Here is a 6,000-nt window from a genome sequence, read left to right as displayed (position 1 = left end):
CGACCTGAATACTGCTGCTATTGGCTGTCAGGGGAGTCTGTCACTGTTGCACAATCAGTGATTGGATGAAACTCTTTTTTTCTAAAACACTTATTTTTCTCTATTTCCTTTTCTAAACTTTTTCCAACTTTGTATCCTTTAACTTGTATCTTTTAACACATTATATATATATATATATATATATATATATATATATATATATATATATATATATATATATATATATATATATATATATATATATATATATATATATATATATATATATATATATATATATATGATGTGGCAGAATTTAAATTTAAGATTACATTTTTAAAATCTCCCATTGACTTTGACATATCCTCTTTTCCACCATCAAGCCGAAAGGATTGATATATAAAAAAGAATAAATAAATAAATAAATAATAATAATAATATAATATATATATATATATATATATATATATATATATATATATATATATATATATATATATATATATATATATATATATATATATATATATATATATATATATATATACACACACACACACACACTACCAGTCAAAAGTTTGGAAATGGTACGATTTTTAATGTTTTTAAAAGAAGTTTTGTCTGCTCACCAATGCTGCATTTATTTAATTAAAAATATAGTAAAAACAGTAATATTGTGAAATATTATTACAATTTAGAATAACTGTTTTCTATTTGAAAATATTTTAAAATGTAATTCATTCCTGTGATGCAAAGTTGAATTTTCAGCATCATTACTCCAGTCTTCAGTGTCACATGATCCTTCAGAAATCATTCTAATATGCTGATTTGGTGCTCAAGAAACATTTATGATTAATATAAATGTTGAAAACATTTTTTTTTTTTTTTTCAGGATTCCTTGATGAATAGAAAGTTCAAAACAGAGCAGCATTTATCTGAAATACACAGCTTTTGTAATATACACAACCATTCAAAAGTTTGGAGTCAGTAAGAATTTTTATTTGTTTGAAAATAAATTAAAGAAATTAATACTTTTATTCAGCAAGGTTGCATTAAATCAAACAAAAGTGAGAGTAAAGACATTTATAATGTTACAAAAGATTAGATTTCAAATAAACGTCATTCTGTTGAACTTTCTATTCATCAAAGAATCCTGAAAAAAAATATTGCACACAAATATTTTATACAATTGTACACAACAAATGTTTCTTGAGCAGCAGATCAGCATATTAGAATGATTATATATATATATATATATATATATATATATATATATATATATATATATATATATATATATATATATATATATATTTACAAAAAAGTCCAAATAATTCAAAGCTCTACTCCTACTATCAAACAGTCTGACCACTGATGACACCAAGTCTGCATTGACGTGTAGGCTGTGCAAGGCCTGAACGGGGTCAAGCAACACTTGTAAAGGACAGAACAAATCACACAATGTGCACTGGGCTTAAGAGATGAACTAGCTAAAGGTAAAGAGAAAGAGAAAAGAGGGAGCATTTAATGAATCTGACATTTTCCATGGAAGTTGTGCTGACGAAGCAGATGGAAATGCCAGCTTGAATGGTTCCCACTTCTCTGTTTTGCTCTCCACACCATGCTTCCCATGAATTTTACACCGTTGGACATGGATTTGTGAGAGAGCTTCAAATCAGGGATGATCTCTCTCTTCCTCTCTGTCTCTCTCTCTCAATTACTCTGTCATTCTCTCTCACAGTTTTACACACACACTTTTCTCCCCGTTACAAATGAGCCTGCGGTAAAATTAATGTTCTGTAACCATCCCGTTAACTGCAGGTACCCTGTTTCTGCACCGACGGCAGCTAATGCCCTTGATCTTTCATTAGGAGTCCACCTAAAGAACCTCAGGGAAAGCTGGGTCCAGTGGAGCGAGGGAGAGGAGGACAGAAAGCCCTTCCATCAGCAGCCAAGTCTGCCCATCCGGCATTTACCACAGAAAGGACTTCAACTACTTTGAAATTTTCTCCACTAACTTTCATGCAATTTCTTCTGCACCACATGAAGCCATGTGCATGTCATTTTGAGTTTATTCGACTCAAGTTCAGTTTCAAATGTAAATTAACATAATGAAAAGTTAAATAAATCAACAAGTATGTGCTTTCTTAAAGGAACACTCCACTTTTTTTGAAAATAGGCTCATTTTCCAATTCCCCTAGAGTTAAACAGTTGAGTTTTACCGTTTTCGAATCCATTCAGCCGATCTCCGGGTTCTGGCGGTACCACTTTTAGCATAGCTTAGCATAGTTCATTGAATCTGATTAGACCGTTAGCATCGCGCTCAAAAATGACCAAAGAGTTTTGATATTTTTCCTATTTAAAACTTGACTCTTCTGTAGTTAAATTGTGTACTAAGACCGACAGAAAATTAAAAGTTGCGATTTTCTAGGCTGATATGGCTAGGAACTATACTCTCATTCAGGCGTAATAATCAAGGAACTTTGCTGCCGTTCCATGGCTGCAGCAGGCGCAATGATATTACGCAGCGTCTCTCACATACGTCTCCATGGTTGCAAGGCACGTTCCCTGTACAAGCAGGGGTTCCTTCATTATTACGCCTGAATGAGAGTATAGTTCCTAGCCATATCAGCCTAGAAAATCGCAACTTTTCATTTTCTGTCGGTCTTAGTACACGATTTAACTACAGAAGAGTCAAGTTTTAAATAGGAAAAATATCAAAACTCTTTGGTCATTTTGAGCGAGATGCTAACGGTCTAATCAGATTCAATGAACTATGCTAAGCTATGCTAAAAGTGGACCGGAGAAACCGGAGAACCGGAGATCGGCTGAATGGATTCGAAAACAGTAAAACTCAACTGTTTAACTCTAGGGGAGTTGGAAAATGAGCCTATTTTCAAAAAAAGTGGAGTGTTCCTTTAACACATTCCTGGATTTATTGTAAATAATAACAATATTAATCAGTCTGCATTATTCCAAGGAAATATACTGTATACATATTTGTCTTTGTAATTTATAATAAAATTGTTATTTTTTACACTTCTGACTTTTGGCTGATGTTACTAAGGCCAGTTGTTGTTGTTGTTTTAAAGATATTTTAAAGATACTTTTATTTAGCAAGGATGCATTAAATTGAACAAATTGATTAAATTGATCAAACAAAAACTATTTTTCAATATTGTTAATAATACAAAATGTTTCTTGAGCATCAAATTAGCCTATCAGAATAATTTCTGAAAGATCATGTGACACTGAAGACTGGAGTAATGAAACAGATTTGCCTTCACAGAAATAAATTCAATTTTAAAATTTATTGACATACAAAGCAGTTATTTTAAATTGCAATATTATTTCAAAATATTACTATATTACTACTTTTACTGTATTTCTTATCAAACAATTAAGTCCTCTCTGGTATGAAGAACTTTGCCAAGCTTGCCTTTTGAGTGCAACGATCTGCAGATCTTTCACTACTTCTATTTCATTGCAGCTCTATCACTGAAAAAAAAGCTCAGTCCATGATGCAGAAACTGCCTCAAATTACATCAGGCTTCAGATCCAAATCTGTTTTAACATCGAGTCACCAATTTCCAATCTCATGTAGTTTTTTGTGCATTGAGTAACTTGCTCTGACAGGAAATTAACCACATTGGAAGGGGCATTTTAAAATTCGAGGTGAAGGCACATGGACCACTAAGCACTTGGTGCTATCGATCATTTTTCACACGGTGTAGCAATCAAACCCGCCTATTAGTTAGCTTTGTATGGTGCAGCCACCTGCAGACAGAAGAGACCCCATTGATTCACTATGAGTTCATTGAGAACTTATTTAGAGAATGAATGTGTCTTGGCGAAGGGCTGCAGCTGCTCTATCGAGACTGCCATTATAAAATTAGGGTGTCCGAATGATCCAGATGTACAGCTACTCCTGCAATCTCATTTAACTGGACAGGTTTATTCCTCCCAGGAGAACTGATGTATTCATCAGACTTTAAAGGCCCATGTAGACTGACGTCGATCAGAAACAAGAATGAGATTTATTAGATCAACATTTGAATTAAATTTGACAAGGAATGTGGCATTAAATCTCTCTGATATGTTCTGCCAGCTTGGGATTCGGTTATTGACTTTGTTTGCGAGAAACATTCTGGTAAGCAGATGTAAATATGTCAGGAAGGCCGTGGTGCGTCCCTGATCCACACAAACTGGATGTAATGTCATATGAGATTTACAGCTTGGTGCCTGCTTAAATACTGAAACTGTATCGCTGCCCTGGCTAGTCTATGATGTCTCTACGAAAAGAGAAAAGCAAGATTAAACTCAGTGTCTGTGTGAGAGAGAATGAGACAGAAGAAAAGAGCAATGTGTTAAAGCCCTGGGCATTTTAATTGTCATGAAAGTAGGTTAACCAGAGGGGATAAATTACCAGCATGTGGAATGGATGGGAGACAAGGGACCGTGCGAATGGTCCTCCCTCTCACCTTGACTCCTAATAAGACACACGTGCCGGGGAGCCGCCAGTCTCTTCTGGTTCCGCTCTTACAACATTCCTCATCCTGGTGCCATTTGCAACTCTAAAATTAAGCCCTACACCATGATGTTTTTGAACTCTTTGGTGTTTTTTGCCAGGGAAAGTCTGCAATCACAAGATAAACTCATAATGTGCACATAATGCTATCCACACTAACTGTATATCTCTGTATTTTTTTTTTTTTTTACTGTCAACGGTAGTCCCATATTATATCATATTTTACATTACAAATAGGTGTAATATAAAATGTAATATAAATTAATTTAATACTGTCTTCTCAATCATGTTGTGGTCTCTAACATTTTGAAAATCTTATAAGATTTAAAAAATCTTATACTGTGGCACCAGCTTAATTTGACCTAGTTTCCCAGTGTATGCCAGTTTGTTACCTATGTTACTGATTACCCCCACCTGTGTAGAGATTAGTTCTCTGTGCATAAATTGGACTACTCCCTGTTTTGTTCATTTGACAGTTGCTTATCGTCAATGTTAAATGTGGTTTGTGTGTGTGTTCTCCTGAGTTTAAGGGTGTACCCACACTAGGCACAGTTGCCTTGAACCGAGTACAATTGTCCCCCCTCTGCTGGGCTGCACTCACATTCCACTTCCAGGCTGGAGCACACTTACGTCATACGATGCAACTTTTTGTATGAAAGAAAACAGGATGAAAAGCACTTTCGATAAGATACTGCCTAATAGATTTATCATTTATGCCAGGCATCGATTTTTACTTGCACGTATCAGAGGATTAGTACTAATTAGATAGCTGAGGTTAATGGAGGAATTTGCAAATTTGCTCGCAAACTACAATTCCAGTTCATCAAAAAGGTGAGAACCAGACCCGTTATAAACTCAAATACACTCGAATTAATTACATTAATTGAAAAGTGTACTATCTAAGTAGTAATAAAGATGTTTGCTGTCGTAATGATGACAGTAGTGCACACAAAAGAAGCAGCTCCTCCGTGCTCCAGCACCGTAAGCGTTCACACTGCATGCGTACCGAGCCCGAGCCCAACTGAACCGTGCTCTGGCCCACCTCTTCCAAGCAGGCCAGGGCAGGGCCGGATTGGGACTCATTTTCAGCCAAGGAGTTTAATGCCTTAGACCGACTCACTTTAATTCACGACTGACAATATTAAAATAATGTAATTAAAACCTCAGTATATATGTCACGGTTCGCAGGTCTGTGGATTCCGTTCTGTTGTTATTGTGTGTGTGTGTGTGTGTGTGTGTGTGTGTGTGGTTGTGTGTGTCTTGACTGTCACGTGTGGTTGCTGGGCAACTCACGAGCGCTGATCGGTGATCAGCGGCAGCTGTTGCTTGTCAGCACTGCTATTTAATGTCTCTGTGTTTGTTCGTTCATTGTCGGATTGTTCTGTGTGCTCACGCTGTGTTCCTTTCAGTTCTGCCTTTCGTTTCCTGGGTTCCTGCCGCTGTTCTGAGTGGATGTTTATCTCGTCTGGAGTTTCGCCGCTGTTCAGAGTGGA

Source organism: Chanodichthys erythropterus, chromosome 18 (assembly GCF_024489055.1).
Source record: "Chanodichthys erythropterus isolate Z2021 chromosome 18, ASM2448905v1, whole genome shotgun sequence".
In the NCBI taxonomy this organism is placed as follows: domain Eukaryota; kingdom Metazoa; phylum Chordata; class Actinopteri; order Cypriniformes; family Xenocyprididae; genus Chanodichthys; species Chanodichthys erythropterus.
Note: the sequence above shows the minus strand (reverse complement) of the source record.